This window comes from Sapajus apella, unplaced genomic scaffold, assembly GCF_009761245.1.
Source record: "Sapajus apella isolate SASKATOON/1434 unplaced genomic scaffold, GSC_monkey_1.0 scaffold17, whole genome shotgun sequence".
Taxonomy (NCBI): domain Eukaryota; kingdom Metazoa; phylum Chordata; class Mammalia; order Primates; family Cebidae; genus Sapajus; species Sapajus apella.
In genome coordinates, this window is record NW_022436957.1 from 17,518,059 (window position 1) to 17,536,837 (window position 18,779).

Below are 18,779 nucleotides of genomic sequence, written 5' to 3' on the forward strand. Positions count from 1 at the left end.
GTGATCACCCGCTTTGGCCTCCCAAAGTGCTGGGATTACAGGCGTGAGCCACCGTGCCAGGCCGAGTGGTCACATTCTTATGAAGCTTTGATGAGCAATCACTGAATCCACAGGTTGCATGTGAAAGGAGGGAGTAGAGGAACAGTCAATTATGTTGGTTTTGTGCTCAGTAAGTCTGCATTTTATAGAAGACAAAGTAAATATAGAATAAGGGAAAAAGTCAAATATTTGTCTCCGGGTGGGTAGAGGGAAAATTTCTAGTCTTGTCTTTGTCCCCCACCTGTGAAGATAAGCTGTTAATGTACATTTTCAGCATGAAGGGGTCCACCTGGGGAAATATGTGGCCTTCTGTCTTCTATCTGTTTAAGAACAAAAATCAAGGGAGTTTTTTTTTTCTGTGATTCAGTTTCCAAGCTTAACTGTTCCCTTTGGTATAGTGAGTTTGGGGTCCTGAGATTGTATTTTCCTTTTACACGTGAAAGAGGCTTGCCATAGTGACATTTTGGATCTTGAGCTATCTGAAGACAGTCATATCTTCCTAGTCCTTTCCTTGTACACCACCAACCTTTTAGGTTGAGAATTTATTGGTAAAATACCTGCAATTTTTTTCTGCTTCTATTCTTATTTTTAGACTCTGACAGTATCCTTTTTTTTTTTTTTTTTTTCTTTGAGACAGAGTCTTACTCTGTCGTCCAGGCTAGAATGCAGTGGTATGATCTTGGCTAACTGCAACCTTCACCTCTGGGGTTCAAGCAATTCTCTGCCTCAGCCTCCCAAGTATCTGGGATAACAGGCACTATCCCGAATATCTGGGATAACCATGCCCGGCTAATTTTTGTATTTTTAGTAGAGACGGGGTTTCACCATCTTGGCCAAGCTGGTCTTGAACTCCTGATCTCGTGATCCACCTGCCTCAGCCTCCCGAAGTGCTGGGTTTACAGGCGTGAGCCACAACACCCGGCCCCAGTAGTTTTAACAGAGAAAACTCAATATAGGGATTTACTAAAGCAGCTGTTGAAGGGCTGAAAAAGCAAAAGAGACTGAAGTAACCCAAAGACAGTTAACTGCAGGAATCAGCTACCAACCCTGAGGCTAGGGAAGCAAAGGGGAGAAGTTAGAGCTGGGTGGTTCTCTTGCTCCCAGCTCTTTGAGAAGCTTAAATGAGGGGCCCTATGGAGCTGGGACCCAGACCTCTGAGGATGAGGAGCTGCCTGGCTGAGGCTGGTGTCTCAGAAGCTAAGAAGAGGGTCTTATGAAACTGGGAACACAGGCCTCTGAGGGGAGCATCAGAGGCTGGCTCCAGGAGTGCTAAAAACCACCTGGGAAGTGGAGCCATTTGCTGGAATCAGCTGCTGCTGACAAAGCAAAGTGCGGTTGGGCTGATGCTGAAAGACACAGGAAGAAGTAGTCTCTTCTCCTCTGACCAGCTTTGCAGTCTCTCTCTAGTGTCCCTCTAGACGAAACCTAACAAGGGACATCTGGCAAAGCAGAAAATGCCCTTTGCAGAGTCCCATCCCCAGCATCACAAAGAAGAGTGTGGAATAGCTTAATAACCTGCACACTGCTTTATCCTGAGTGGCAAGGATTTTGTTAAATTATTTTATTTCCATGAATAATGGTGATAATGTTGTTTATGGGGACTGGCTGTGGGGAGAAGAGCACAGGAACTGCTAAGTCTGTGAGTGAAATGTACTTTCACCTACACCCCAGGGGCAAGCTAGTTAACATTGAAGGGCTCTAGCCAGTAATCCACATTCCGTGGTGGCTATGCAAACATGGCCATCTGAATCTGCCCTGGGGTTTACATTAATTTACGGGGTGTTAGAAATAATGTCTCACTGATAGAATGAGTGGTGTTCCAGGTTTATTGTGGGCCAGAAAGGCTGCATGGGCCTCATAGCTCTTGCATACATGAAAAATGAGAATCCAGCAGACTCAGCAGCCTACCAACATCTAGGCCCAGCATTGTGTTTGATCTTGTCTTCCATTCCCTTCATAAAGGACAGTAAACTAAAAAACCTTGCTTACCTGTCTTCAGAATATTGCAGTCTGCCTGAGATTAAATAAACCTTTGGTGCTTGTTGGAATGCCTAAAGAACTGAGAGTCAGAAGGATATTGAGCACACGCAAACAGGTTGCTGTTTTGTGACTGTTCATGCTAAGTATTTGCATGTTTAGCAGAATTTGGTCTATGGCCTACTTTTACAGTTAAATCCCACCTGGTTGTGGGGTAGGACATACAGAACATTCACCTATCTCTGGTAGTATTTCCCTATGTTAACCAAAGAACCTGGCAATTAGCAAGCAGCCATACAGGCTTAGGTTCACTTACAAGAGCTCTAACAGTGCTGCTGGTGGTGGCAGCATCACCAATGAGAGAACCCCAAGAAGAAAGAAATATTTAGGGGGACTGAGTCAGAACAGCATGGTCAGCAGATCATGCATCCATGAAAATTCCCCTTCCGTGGCTTCTCCCCAGAACTTTGGAAATGTGTGTGTCGACAAACCATTTCTTCACCTTCCAGTTCACTGTCCTCCATTACTCCAGATCCTGCTACCACCCCTCCCTCCGCCCTCATCTCACTTTCTCACCGGGGCCCTGCCCTGCTGGGGCTCCTCCCTTTGGATATTGAACAATTCCCACCTGGACTATGGGAGGTTCACTCTCAAAGTGGGTGAGAAAATGGGCAGAGGGGAAGTCCCCAAGACTATTTTTAAGTTCAAGCAGCTGTGCTGAGAATTTCATGGCAACTTTTGAAATAATTGGGAGATAGTCACAACACAAAGGATGGAAGATACTATACATTTTGAAAGAGACAAATCATGCTAACTAGAGTTCCCAACCTCCCTGCTTGAGTGTTTAAAATGTGGTTCCCTGAGGCTGAGGCAGGTGGATCACTTGAGGTCAGGAGTTCGAGACCCGTCTGGCCAATATGACGAAACTCCATCTCCACTAAAAACACAAAAAAGTTAGCCAGGCGTGGTGGCACATGCCTGTAATCCCAGCTACTCAGGAGGCTGAGGCAGAAGAATTGCTTGAACCTGGGAGGTAGGGTTTACAGTGAGCCAAGATCACACCACTGCACTTCAGCCTGGGAGACAGAGCGAGACTCCATCTCAAAACAACAACAAAATGTAGTTTCCAAAGTCTCTTCATAACCTTCCGTCATCATACCCCAACAGACAGATACACAGACACAGACACACACACACACACACACACACACACACACACACACACACACACACACACACACAGTCTCTCTCTCCCCAGTGGGATTACTGATATCATTTGAGAAACAATCTATTTACAGCTGACAATCATGCCCTTAAGTTGGCCAGGAAAGTCAGGACAGATTTTTAAAGGATCAGGCTTTACACAAGAAGAAATTCAGGAAATAAAAAAGTAAATAAATGTACAAAACCTATATACTGTAACCTAGGATGATTTGGGCCTTTAGGGGAAATGGAAACCATTTGGCACCTTCAACTGTAATTTCTGTTCTAATGTTTGGCCAGGATGGGATTTTCTAGAGCATTCGTGCAGTTCATTAAATATATTATTATTTTGGCTATGTTTCTCTTTCAATTTAAGAACCCGACTCCTAGAAAATATTTGCCTGAAATGAGTCCAAATAGTTTAGGCCTCAGAAGCAAATCCATTTTGACTAATAAAAGACTAATTTTCTAAATAAAGCAATATGGCTTTTCTTAATTGAGAATCGAATTGTGAAATCCTATATCCTTAAAGCCAGCAAATTACTAGCATAGACATTTTTAAGCCTATGTAACTTGGATCAGATTTCTCATCACCAAAAAAAGGAATAATTTCTCTATCATCAAAATTCAAAATGAGCTGCAAGAACACGGGCCTCAGCTGGCAATTACCTCTTGAAGTAAACAAGTCCGTATGCTGGGACCCTGGAAGATTTGGGTCTCTTCCATTACTTTTCGTTCTCCCTACAACCCCTTGCCCTCCCACTCTATACCACCCACCAGCCAATCACTTTCAAATCCTTAATCAGCCTTCTTGTCTGCCCTTTATTGGGGACTAGAAATGGATTCTGTCTTTAATGAGGTTTTCTTCCTCAAATTTCAGAGACAAAACATTATTGCTCATATTTTCATGCAGAGCAGCTAGTCAGGTGTGACTGATCGAGTCTCCAAGCCCTCAAGCCAGTATTGCATAAATTGACACACGCTAAAAACAAAAATTAGCATGTAACATCTGGATCTCTTTGCTCAGAAATACGTCGATTAAGAATTAGTCTTCTGGTTATAAACAAATAACTTGGAGCACTGTATCTTACAAGGGCAGCTCCTACCACTCTGTCCTGGAGGAGATGCCTTTGTCCTTTGGCATTGAAACAGCCATAAGAGCTGGTCATTATTCGGGCTGCATCCTTTGAATTGTTGCAAACATTATCAGCCCAGTTGTGGCTTTTTTATTACAGCCACAGGACACAGTCTCTCTTCAAACCACTAGGGTCACCTGTAGGCAATCCTGCAATGTAGTGTGTGAATGACAAAATTCTAACAAAGGGGAGATTTTGTGTAATAAACAGCAGAGAGCAGAAAGGACTTTGAAAAATGCAAAGGGTGCACACATATTTCATTGCCATAAGTCTCAAGGACATGTCAATACATTGGACTTCTTAAAATAAATTCCTTTAAGCAGATCCTGAAACCAAACTGTATTCTCAGTTGTTTGTTCTCGCTCATGTACACAGTCATTAAATAAAAACAAAATGAGTACTTCTCATATGCCAGACACTATATTAGCTGCTGGGGACAGGATGGCAAAATAGAGTCACTGTCCCAACCTCAGGAAAGTCTTAGTCTAGCAGGAGAAACAGTCAATGAAATAAGAAAAAACAATGCCTGTGATAAAGGCTCTGATATTATAAAATCAAGTGCTAGAGCTTTGGCAATGCAGACAAGGAGCAACTAATTCATTCCTACCAGAGATAATATTCATACTGCTGACCAGGAAGGGTAGACACCCGAGGGTGAGTGGGAGTGGGAATAGAGGGATGGGGAAGATGAGAAACGAATGGATCAGGACAAGGCAATAGCATGTATAAAGGCTTGAAAGTGAGAGACAGCATGCTCCATCATGGGAACTGAAAGATGACAACAAGAATGGAGTTAAGAGAATATAGAGAAAAGGAGAAGTTTCAAGGGAAGAAAATGGAAAAACAAGAAAAAAGTAGATTGTGAAGTGTTTTGGACTTGGCTCTAAGATCAAGGAAAAGTGGGGTTGACTGGATTATTGTGCCCAATTCTTCACTCCCTTCATGTTACAGAGCTGTCGTTCTTTGCCTTTGCCATGGCTTCATGGTGGTCTGTGTATTTCTCTACACTTTGACTTTGGGTTTAGCAATGTGACTCTGATATTGTTTGGATATTTGTCCCTGTCCATATCTCATGTTGAAGTGTAATCCCCAGTGTTGGAGGTGGGGCCTGATAGGAGGTGTTTGGGTCATGGGGGAGGATCCCTCATGTCCTGGTGCTGTTCTGGAGATAGTGAGTTCTCATGAGATTTGGTTGTTTAAAAGTGTGGCACCACCCTCCCTTCTCTTGCTCCTGCTTTCGCCATATAACATGGCTGCTCCCCATTCACCTTCCACCATGACTGTAAGCTTCTAGAGGCCTCCCCAGAAGCAGATGCTGGTGCTATGCCTCCTGTCCAGCCTGCAAAAGTGTGAGCCAATTAAACCTCTTTTCTTTATAAATTACCCAGTCTCAGGTATTTAATTACAGCAACACAAGAATGGCCTAACACAGACTCACTTTGCCCAGTGGAGTGTTAACATTCAGAAAAGACTGGCAGAAGCTATGAATGGGCCTGCACTGTCTGGCTCACCTTTTCACACCCCTGCAATTTCCTATACCCAGCATATGCTTTAGGTTAGCTGCTGCCCCTTCTGCCTGGAGTCCAGTCTAACTGAACCTGGCCTTAGTGAGCCAAACGGCCACCAACCTACAAACCTGAAAACACAAAAATGAGTATTTGTGTAAACCACCGAGATTTGGGGATGTTATATGACAGAAATTGACTAAAATATAAAACCATGGCAAAATTTTCAAGAGGGGAGTGACACGGCCATAGTTGTATTTCAAAATGCTCCCTGGCTCCATTATAGAGAACAGACTAAAGAAGAGAAGACCCACTGGAGGAGTTGCAGAGACCAATTGGGAGAAGGCTTTGTTAATCCAGAGAGATAGAATGATGGCCTTGCCTAGGGTGTCAGTGGTAGGGGATGGAAAGAAGCACTGATTCCTGTTTAGTATTCCTTTAGTGCAGTGTTCATTTTTGTGGATTTTTTTCTTTTTAATATAAAACCTATTTTCCTCTAAGACCAATATAAGCACAATCTGTCTAAGTCATTAGAGCTCAACAACTCCTTTAGCAGTCCAGCTCCATTTATTCATTCATATATTCATTCTACTGACATTTATTGAATGCCTGCCATGTATTAGAATACTAAGATATGGCATCCCTACCATCCAAAATCCCACAGTTCAAGAAAGAGAGACAGACACGTAAATAAATAATTACAATAATATGTTATGAGTATTGTAATATACCATAATAAAAGTGAGAATCAAGCCTAGAGGGATGTAAAGGAGAACATGATCCTTTATTAATGTTCCTGGAGACATTTATATTCACTCATGTGGGCAGGGGTCTTTGTTTTATTCAGATACATCCCAGGTGCCTAAGAGAAAATGTGTAACACCCAGTAGTTATCTGATAAATATTTTGATTTTGTGCTTAGTTTTCTGATTTTCAGCTCAGATTCACCCTTCTGTCTCTTTCTGGTCTGAACCACCTCAGATAGGACATTGAACTGAGATGATCCATAGTTTCACATATCAAAGAGAGTGTAGGATGGAGCCTGAGAAGATACTGCATTGGGCCACTGGGAGGTTGTTACTGGCTTTTATTTATTTTTTTTTTTAATTTTTTTTTAAGAGACAGAGTCTCACTATATTGCCCAGGCTGGCCTCGAACTCCTGGGCTCAAGAGATCCTCCTGCCTTGGCATCTAGAGTGGCTGGGACTAAAGGCGCATGACACCACACCTGGCTGCTACTGACTTTTAAGGGCAGTTTTGATAGAGTGCTAGGTTTGGAAACCACACTACAAGCAAAAGCTCTCTCATTGTGCTTCTTTGGGTTTTAAATTCTACATCAGTGAGGATTAGACTGAAATGGTTTGGATCTGTGTCCCACCCAAATCTCAGGTTCAATTGCAATCCCCAATATTGGAGGTGGGGCCTGATGCGACCAGATCACAGATGTGGGCTTCTCATGAATGGTTTAGCACCATCCCCCTTAGTACTGTCCTCACAATAGTGAGTTCTCATGAGATTTGGTCATTTAAAAGTATGTGGCACCTCCCCGCTTACGGTCTCTTGCTCCTGCTCCTGCCACTTAAGGAGCTGGCTCCCCCTTTGCCTTCTACCATGACTGGAAGCTTCCTGAGGCCTTCCCAGAAGCAGAAGCCACTATACTTCCTGTATAGCCTGCAGAACCATGAGACAATTAAACATCTTTTCTTTTATTTATATTTATTTTTTATTTTTATTATTTTTAATTTTTACTTTAAGTTCTGGGATACATGTGCAGAACATGCAGGTTTGTTACATAGGTATACACATGCCATGGTGGTTTGCTGCATCCATCAACCCATCATCTAGGTTTTAAGCACCGCATGCATTAGATATTTGTCCCAATGCTCTCCCTCCCCTTCCACCCTTCCACAGGCCCTAGCGTGTGATGTTCCCCTCCCTGTGTCCATGTGTTCTTATTGTTCAACTTCCACTTATGAGTGAGAACATGCGGTGTTTGGTTTTCTGTTCCTATGTTAGTTTGCTGAGAATGATGGTTTCCAGCTTCATCATGTCCCTGCAAAGGACATGAACTCATTCTTTTATTATGGCTGCATAATATTCCATGGTGTATATGTACCACATTTTCTTTATCCAGTCTATCATTGATGGGTATTTGAGTTGGTTCCAAGTTAACATCTTTTCTTTATAAATTACCTGCTCTCAGGTATTTCTTTATAGCAATGTGAGCATGAACTAATACAAAATATTTCCCATATGCACTGTAGATGTGGGAAGGAAGGCACACAGCCAAGAAGGGCTAGCGGGATGCTAATACCCTTATAGAGTTGACCTTAATAAATTTATCCTGTTCTAAGTCTGGCTCTCAGTTGCCAAAATCTATGAGCTTTATTTTAGAGAGCCTGATTCATACCAACTCACAAGGGACTAAAACACACCAATATGCTTCATGATTAATTTTTTATTGCAAAATATAACTATCATGCAGACATTTTATGCTTACCTGTTTAACCAGTACATTTTTTTTCCTTTAGACGTGCTCTAGGGGATGCCATTCTGAAGGCAGTTTGAGGTTTATGGGCTTAGAGCAAAGAAAGAGGACTTGAATGTTAAAATGGAGTTAGGTTTATTATACTGACATAATTGCAGGGTTTGAAGTGTCAGATATTTTGGATATTTATCAAGATTGAAGGGGACCATCTCCCCAGCACAGTGTGTAGAAAGGCACTACCCATGTTTACTTGGCTCACTCTACTTTTTTCTAGGGCTTTGCTGCTGGCCAATACTTGTTTCTGACTGACACTAGGGTTTCCAAGAAGCCTCTGTAGGTAACTGCCTGCATCAAGGCCATGGTATCTTTGCATGTGGAATGTTTCAATACAGAAGGGCTGGTTAGGCAATGCAATTTGTAAAAAAAAATCAGCAAGTAAAGTATTGCTAAATTAAAATTTGGCTGGCTCTTTTTACAAAGTTGATTGTATCATTACACTGCTGGCACACCAATTTTATTTTGGAGTTATACCTCTAAGAAAAGAGATTAAGGAAAATTTCACAACTATTTGAACGTACATGGTCTTCCAATGAACCACAAGGCAATAAATCCTTCTGTCAGTGTTGTATTCACCTTTATATCTCCCCCAACTAATCCTTAATTGTCTAAGCAGTTTCAAGATAAAATTATACACACTAAATAAAATGTACGCACAAGCATATAAATTATATCACCATGGCCCACCATGCTTGTCAAATTCAGCCTGTGTACATTTATCCATATGCATTTATTGCTATCCAGGTTACTGGAACAAAGTGGCAGTTTTCAATGGGGCGTTGCTTCAGAATCACCTGCTAGGGTGAGAATAGCAGCCTCTTGCAATTTTTTACATCCTAACCAGAAGAGGAAGTTCTCTCATATTTATTTAAAATTCCTGGTTTGTTTGTTAGTATTTCTACCACAGTTGGTACATGGTTTCCAGTTTCTTCTTTTTCTTTTGAGGTATCTGTCCTCTTCAGATGCCTGGTTATTGGGGCCTATGAACTCACATTCCCATGGAGGTACTGGCTCCTCTGCCTCATAATATCTACAGATAGTGGCTGAAGGCCAGGCCAGCCCCTAATCTGGGTCAACTCCAAAGTTCAAGGAGAGCAAAAAGGAGTCTAGGTCTGAGTACCACAGAAACCAGAATTAATCACTCCTGTTTGTTCTCATCCCATCAAACAAATTCCCAAGTCAGGAACACACCTTTGACTCCTCAGAGAGAGTAGCACTTGAAGAAGGAGGTCCTCATAGGTGGCATTCCATCAGCTTGGTGGGTTTGCAAAGGCAGGAATGATTGCCTGAGGCCAGGCAGTCTACCCTGTTTTCAGTCACTTCTCACCCCAAGAGACCCTGTGCTCTGCTTAACATCACTCCCATGCCCCCATACAACCTCAGTTGCATCTGGCTTGATTGTGTCCCTCAAGAGAAGTCCTGCATTTGGTTTTGCCAGAAGCCCTAAAAATGTCCCAGCCTGGGACCGTTTTTTATACTAATATCTCATCCAGGAGTATCTCAACCATTTTTTTATACTAATATCTCAGGACTGCCAGACCACATAGGTAATATAAATTCAGACTGCAACCCACCTGAGAAAAGGCAGTGATTATTAATTCTCATAGAGACATGGTTTTTTCATTCAAAGCTCAGGCAAAGGCAGACAAATTTCTTTGTTTTCTATCAAAAGTCAGCTGATGGATGACTTTTCTTTCTACTCAGCTATAGCCCTTCCCGGATCCCAAGTCTAAACAAGATTCTTAGTTCCAATTCCCGAACTTGTCTTTCCACAACCTTGTCTCCTGACTCCCGAAGCTATTAAAACCCAAGTTCCTTTATTATAAAAATCAGGGTACAATAAGTCCTCATTTAATATCATCCGTAGATTCATGAAAAACAGGTCTCTAAGCAAAAACAATGTAGTATATTGAAATCAGTTTCACCATAGGCTAACTGAAAAACAGTTAAGTTCCTACAGCTTATTTCTGGTCACAAAAACATCATCAAACTTCTAAATAAGGATCAAAGCATTTCTAATATGAAACACTGAAATATGAGTGAGCTATACATATATTTAAGAAAGATGAAGGCCGGGCGCGGTGGCTCAAGCCTGTAATCCCAGCACTTTGGGAGGCCGAGGCGGGTGGATCACGAGGTCAAGAAATCCCCGTCTCAACTGGTCAACATGGTGAAACCCCGTCTCTACTAAAAATACAAAAAATTAGCTGGGCATGGTGGTACGTGCCTGTAATCCCAGCTACTCAGGAGGCTGAGGCAGGAGAATTGCCTGAACCCAGGAGGTGGAGGTTGCGGTGAGCCGAGATCGCGCCATTGCACTCCAGCCTGGGTAACATGAGTGAAACTCTGTCTCAAAAAAAAAAAAAAAAAAAAAGAAAGATGAATAGAAATAAATAAGAAAATCATTTACCCAGTGATTCCAATTCAAGGTCGTAAGTGGCTGGAGCATGTCCCAGCAGCTTAGCACACCAAGTGGGAGCCAGTCCTGGCCAGGACACCATTCCATCACAGGACCACTCACACACATCACATTTACTCAGATTGGTACCTTTTAAACACACCAATAAACTTCACATGCTCAGCTTTGGGATGTGGGAAGTACCCTGAGAAAACCCATACAGATGTGAGGAAGACATACAGACTCCATATAGACGGTGACCCAGCCTAGAATCCATTTTTTTCCTCTCATCAAGGCTGTTATAGTAAAAGGATGTTGGATGAAACAATATTCAAGGACCTGCTGCACTCTCTTCTACTGCCAGGGAAAACAAAGTATCAGCACCTGCTTATTAATGTGGAATTGTAAATCTAGCTCTCATTTTGGCCCTAAACTATTTCCCTTACAATTTTAACTATGCATTTAAAAGGATATTTCCCTTATTTTATCCAGTACTTCTAGGTGTTCTGTAGCAGAAGGGTTTTCAGATTATTCAGTTTGCCACGTGGCCCAAATAGAAGACCTGTTGAAGTCCAGGAAGTATGTAAATGTAAACATAAACATGTCCATGCTCCAGCCTTAGAATTCCAGCCTTGCATCTAGTGACTTTAATGTGCATCTGTGCTTAAGACTCACTGCAAGAGAAAATAATAAGCTTTGATCATTATATCATTTAAGGAGACTGTTTATATTTTGCTGGAAAATAATCTTAGCTATTTTTCAAAAGAAATGAAACCTTTCTTGGCATCTACAAAGATAAAATGCTTTTGCTACAAGTGATTGCCTTTTGGTGGTTAGTTCTTTTTATAGCTAATTGTATGCAGAAGATTTTGTTGAAATTATGTATTATTATATAGTGGACAATTAAATTTTTCTGAAAGGGTAAGAAAAAATAGACGTTTACATCATGTTTCCTGCATGAAAAATTTCTTTGGCCAAAATTTTGCTGAGTTCTGAAAACATTTAAATTTTTTTTTTTTTTTATCATTTGCTTTGGCCTGTCAATATGCTATGAGCCAGTATCACAACATTTGAACTTTGGCAGTTTTTTAGCTGAGTGAATAATAATTCAGCAATTCTTAATTATGTCACTGATAACTAAACAAGTAGATGATGACCACCTCTGAGGGGGTGGTCAGTCAGGCAGGGCCTGGGCCAACCACTAAATCAGATGAGGGTCCTTGTCCTGGGGGACTCGCTGCTCCTGGGCACCCCAGCAGATGTAGTCTGGTCGTGTGGCCGCATGGCACTCATCAATGAGCTGCTGCACAATCTCCCTGGACGTGTCCATCTCATCAAAGTCCTGAAACATGTCCTCCTTGCGGAACTGCTCCAGGACACAGCTTGTCATATTGGTGACAGGTTCTCTTGAAGAGCAAGGAGATGCTGGTGTGGTTGGCCATCATGAGCTCGCTGACCGGTGGCTGAGGGCAGGTAGGGAGACTTCCTCGACAGGGCCAGCTAGATGCTGGCAGGGCCCCACGAGATGAAGTTGGCCAACTTCTGTTCCTAGATGCTCTGCAGGCTCTTGTGGACCTGGGTGGGGTCCACCTGTCCCTGGATGATGCTGAGGATGGTGATGGAGCAGTGGTTGGTCTGGTGGTCTTGGCCTGTGGACACCATCATGTTCTTGGGCTGCAGCAGCCACCTCATGACATCCAGGACCATGGTCTTCCTCATGCTGGTCACTGACTGGTCCTTAGTGAGTGGGGTGTAGCTGGTCATGAGGAAGTGGAGCGATGGAGTGGGAATGAGCAAGGAGATGAGGCTGATGAGGTCACCGTTCATGTGGCCAGGGTAGTATAGGGTGGTGCTGCTGGCCAACATCATGGTGGACACCAGCTGGTTGATCTGGGAGAAGGATGGATTCTGGATGTGCAGGCGGTCTGTGGCAATTCAATTCAGGATTGTGCTGTCCAGCACCACAACACAGTCTGTGCTCTACGTCAGCCTCTTGAGTGTGAGGAGTGAAATGTAAGGTTGGACCACCACATCGTTCATCTCGTCCTGGTTGGGAAATATTGAGTATGTCTGCACCAGCTTCTTAGGATAACTGTCATTCAGTCATTCTAAGAGGTAGGCACCCAGGCCAGAGGCTGCTCCCCAGCAATGGAGTGACACAGCACAAAGCCCTCTAGACTGTAACTACCATCTGCCTCCTAGTCAACGATGTCAAGAATGTCCTCATGGATCTTCTCTCCCTGGGAGAATCCACTGGCCTAGTTATTACCAGCTCCTCCTCCCTACTTCGACAGGTAGATGTTCTCTGGGTTAGAGCTTGGCATAGGGGGGAGTTGAGGATGGAGTGGATCACCCAGGGCTCCAGGTCCAGCAGTACAGTCTGGGGGATGTGGTGCTCATTGTCTGCCTGGTAGACAAAGACGTCCTTGTGGTCAGTGCCCTCAGTGGTGAACTCTCCCACAATGCCCTCAGAGCTGATACCATGCTCGGCGCACAGCTGTTTCCAGAACTCGAACCCAATCTGATTGCTGCACTGGCCCAATTGTAGGGTGATGATTTCCCCGGGCATTGCTCCTCAGGCACCAATGTTGCAAAAAAATTTTTAAGTACCAAGTAAAACTGCTCTCTCATTTGCCATCTTACTAAAACCCATTGTCTTAGTCCATTTTGTGTTGTTATAAAGGAATGCCTGAGGCTGAGTAATTTATAAGGAAAAGAGATTTATTTGGCTCACAATGCTGCACGCTATACAAGAAGCATGGCATTGACATCTGCTTCTAGTAAAAACCTCAGGAAGCTTCCACTCATGGCGGAAGGTGAAGGGAGAGCAGGTGTGTCACATGGCAAGAGAGGAAGCAACAGAGAGATAGGAAGGGTGCCCACACTCTTTTAAACTCTTTCAATCAGCTCTTACATGAACTAATAAAGTGAGAACTTACTCATTATTGATAAGACAACACCAAGCCATTCATGAGGGATCCACCCCTATGATCCAAACACCTCCCACCAGGCCCCATTTCCAACACTGAAAATCAAATTTCAACGTCAGATTTGGAGAGGACAAATGGCCAAACTGTATCACCCATTTAATCCAAATGAATAAAATGCCCATTGTAAATATTGTACAGAATTTGCACAGAAGGTATGCTATGGTTTGAATGCTTTTTTCATCTCCAAAACTGATGTTGAAATTTGGTTGCCATTGTGGCAGTGTTGGGAGGTGGGATTTTGGGGAGATGATTAGGCCATAAGGGCTCCACCCTCATGGGTGGGATTAATGCTGTTTTAAAAGGGTGAGTTTGGTCCCCTCTTGCTCTCTTGCCCTTCCACCTTTCATCATGTGAGGATATAACAAGAAGGTCCTCACCAGATGCTGGCATCTTGATCTTGATTTCCTAGCCTCTAGAAGTGTAAGAAAGTAAATTTCTGTTCTTTGTAAATTATCCAGTCTGTGATATTCTGTTATAGCATAACAAATAAGACTAAGACAGGCTGAGCGCGGTGGCTCATGCCTGTAATCCCAGCACTTTGGGAGGCCGAGGTGGGCAGATCACGAGGTCAAGAGATGCAGACCATCATGGCCAACATGGTGAAACCCCGTCTCTACTAAAAAAAAAAAAAAAATACAAAAATTAGCCAGGCGTGGTGGCATGCACCTGTGGTCCCAGCTACTTGGGAGGCTGAGGCAGAAGAATCGCTTGAACCCAGGAGATGGAGGTTGCAGTGAGCCAAGATTGTGCCACTGTACTCCAGCCTGGTGACAGAGCAAGACTCTGTCTCAAAAAAAAAAAAAAAAAAAAAAAAGGACTAAGACAAAGTACAAGTTACATTTTTCAAGTGATCTATCAGAATAACTGTTGACACAATTTACGCTTTATGTAAAAGTAATAAAAATCAAATTTTTTAAATGAGCTTCAGCTGGACACAGTGGCTCATGCCTGTAATCCCAGCACTTTGGAAGGCCGAGGCAGGTGGATCACCTGAGGCCAGGAGTTTGAGACCAGCCTAACAAACATGGCAAAACCCCGTCTCTACTAAAAAAAAAAATACAAAAATTAGCCAGATGTGGTGGCACATGCTTGTAGTCCCAGCTACTCAGGAGGCTGAGAAGAGAATCGCTTGAACCTGGGAGGTGGAAGTTGCAGTGAACTGAGACTGCACCACTACACTCCAGCCTGGACAACAGAGTGAGACTCTGTCTCAAAAATAAAAAGTAAAAAATAAAATAAAATTAGCTTTCTGAAAATTATTTTACTTACCAGATAATATTAGAAAATAAATGTAAAATTTTCTTTTCTGTTATTTTGTTTTGACAGTCCTCATTATCATATCAAAGGAGTATGTTCTTGCTCCAAATTGAACCAATTAAAAATCCATATTCCATGCACCATGAGAAGTGTTTTACAGTAGATATCTCATTTATTCCTTACAAGAAATACCTGCTAATATTATCCACATTTTACAAGTGAAAAATGAAATAACCTGCAAGATTACACAACCAATATGTAGTAGAGTTGAAATTTGAACCCAGGCCATCCAACTCCAGAGCCTGTTTAACAACAAAGCTGTACTGCCAGTTACATTTTACAAATTAAAAAACAAAAGCATACAAATAAGAAATCTACCTCAGAGGCCAGGTGCAGTAGCTGATGCTTATAATCCCAGCACTTTGAGAGGCTAAGGCGGGTGAATCACTTGAGCCCAAGAGTTAGCGACCAGCCTGGGCAACATGCGAAGCCTCTACAAAAAAAATGTAAAAATTAGCCAGGCATGGTGGCTCACTCCTGTAGTTCTAACTACTTGGAAGGCTGAGGTGGGAGGATCACTTGAGCCCAGGAAGCAGAGACTGCAGTGAGCTGAGGTCACACCACTGCACGTTAGCTTGGATGAGAGAGCAAGACCCTGTCTCAAAGAAAAAAGAAAAGAAAAGAAAAGAAAAGTAATCTACCTGAAGAACATTCTAGGATCACAATATTTAAAAACAAGTTTTATTGGCTCTACGTCTCCAAAGAGCTCCCAAATCCAACTACTTCTCACCTCCTTCAATACTGCCTCTCACTGAGACTATTGCAATAGGTGAGCTCAGTGGCTTTCACAGCATGGTGCTGGGACCAGCCAGAGTGGCATTACCTAGGAAGTTTTTAAAAATACAGATTATTTAGCTCCAGACCTACTGAATCAGAAATTCTGAGAGTGGGGCTGACAAATCATGTCTTAACAAACCTTCCAGGTGATTTCGATGCACAATTATTTAACAACTAGCCAATAATAAGATGCATTCACTTAGTCTTCTGGTAGCTTTACCAACTGTAGACAGTCTCTGCAGAATCATCTTTCTTTTAGGAGCCACTCTTCTATCTTTACAGAATAAAGTCTCACCTTCAAAAACACAGAGAGAGCCAGGCGCTGTGGCACACACTTGTAATCCCAACTACTCAGGAGGCTGAAGCAGGAGGATCACTTGAGGCCAGGAGTTCAAGACCAACCTGGGCAACATAGCAAGACCCCATCTCTATAAAAAAAATTGAAAATTAGTTAGGCATGATGGTGGCATATGCCTGTAGTCCTCGCTACTCAGGAGGCTGAAGTGAGAGGATCCTTTGAGCCCAGGAGTTTGAGGCTGCAATGAGCCATGATTGTGCCACTGCACTTCACCCTGGGTGACAGATGGGTGACAGAGTGAGGCCCTGCCTCAAAAAAAAAAGGAGGTGGGGTGCAAAAATATCCCAACTCAGCTGAACTAGATGAGAACAATTCCAAATCCTTGGGATTTCCTAAGTAAGTTCCAAAGCTTCATGTACCCAGTTTATGTATAGAATCCTTTACACTAAAACAGAATTTAACAGCTAAAATAATTTAAAAGGATTCCTAATCTCTGCTTATGCCCCTGCAAAAAACATTAAAAGTGACTAAAATTAAGGGACTGAAAATGTCAAGTCCAGGTAAGGATAAGTGTAACTGGAACTGTCTCACGTTGCTGGTGGGAGTGTACTCTGGTCCATCCACTTTAGAAAACTGCCTGACACAAAATACTAAAGCAGCAGATATGTATGTCCACTTTATGACCCAGCCATTCCACAACTGAACAGACACTCAACATAAATGAGTGTTTTACATCCTCCAGCAAATATGGACAAGAATATTCATAGCACTGTTATGAATAACCATAGCACTGTTATTATGAATAACCAAATGCTCTAACACACAAATATCCATCAACTATAGAACAGATGAATAATTTATGAACTACAGTGCAGTGCTTTTAAAAACTTATTTCACTATATAAAACAATATCAATCAATCTTGTAGATGTAATGCTGAGTGAAGGAAATCAGACTAAAGCCACTCAGCGGCTCATGCCTGTAATCCCAGCACTTTGGGAGGCTGAGGCGGGAGGATTGCTTGAGTCCAGGAGTTTAAGACGAGCCCAGACAACATGGTGAGACTCTGCCTCTATAAAAAATAAAATAATTAGTCAGGTGTAGTAGCACGTGTCTGTGGTCCCAGCTACTCCAGAGGCTAAGGTGGGAGGATCACTTGTGCCCAGGAGGTTGATGCTGCAGTGAACTGTGTTCACATCTCTGCACCCCAGCCTGGACAACAGAGTAAGACCCTGTCTCAAAAAAAAAAACTTAACGAATTAGACACAAAAGAGTGCGCACTGTATGATTCCATTTATTTATTTACATATTTATTTAGAGACAGAGTCTCACTCTGTTGCCCAGGCTAGAGTGCAGTGGTGCAGTCTTGGCTCACTGCAACCTCCACCTCCTGGGTTCAAGCAATTCTCCTGCCTCAGCCTCTTGAGTAGCTGCAACTACAGGCATCCACCACCATGCCTGGCTAATTTTTGTATTTTTAGTGGAGACAGGGTTTCACCCAGTTGGCCAGGCTGATCTCAAACTCCTGACCTCAAGTGATCTGCCTGCCTCGGCCTCCCAAAGTGCTGGGATTACAGGCATGAGCCACTGTGCCCGGTGTATGATTCCATTTTTATGAGGTTAAAAAACAGACGAAAACTAATCTATGGTGCTAGAAACCAGAAAAGTGATTATTTCTTGGTTGGGGGGTGGGATGGAGAATGTTGACTGGGAAGGGGATGAGGAAGAAGGCATGTGAGGTTCTGCTCTATTCTGTATTTCGATCTGGGTGGTGGTGACACAGGTGTAGACACATGTAAAAACTCATCGAGTTCAGCCCTTAAGGTTATGCACCTGACTGTACATGAGCAACACCTTAAAAGAAAAGAAAAAAGTGAAAACAACAAAGAACATCAAAGGCTGTCCAAATCATAACTGACAACACCCATCCTAAAGCCAGCTTTTCTCTCCTCCCCAATTCTGCTACAGTATCCCTCACTGTCCAAACCCTAAAACTCACTGTGGCATCCAGCAAATACTTTTTCTTTCATCTCTCTTTTCTTATAATTTTAATCCTAGGCGTGACTTGGCTTTTTACTAAATCTTTTCCTCTTACACACCCCCTCTTAGGTCCATGTCTTTCTAAGTCCATCTCATTCTCCCAATTCCACATCATAAAAGATGCAGAATAGAATAGCAAAGACAAAAATCTCTTTATTAGATAGTTATGGAGAGAGAATGAAAGAATGCTTAGCCAGTGACATATCTTGTTCTCTCATATATCCTCAGTTATAAAGTTAACTGAACTTTCCTAGAGAAAAGGTACCACTGAGTAGTTATTTGTTTTTAGCGACTGTGTACCAGTACAAACAATTGACCAACCTGTCACCTAAAATGTAGTAGTAAGCTTTTGTCTTACTCTTCTTAGCAATATCTACCACCCTATATTGGGTATTTCCTTCAGGATGTTTTTTTGGTTTTTACGAATTTGTTTTTTGCTGAAAATTGTAAAGGTAAAATTGGGAAGCAGCATGGCATCTGGAGAATGGTAGAAGAAACAAATTGCAATTTCTTAAATATGAATATTGGCAGCACATTTCAACTTTAAACGGCACT

General features: G+C 42.5%; 1 pseudogene; it reads right to left on the reverse strand.

Moving 5' to 3' along the window:
• Positions 1 to 11,969: 11,969 nt before the first annotated feature.
• Positions 11,970 to 13,380, reverse strand: LOC116556753 (annotated as a pseudogene).
• Positions 13,381 to 18,779: the final 5,399 nt, after the last annotated feature.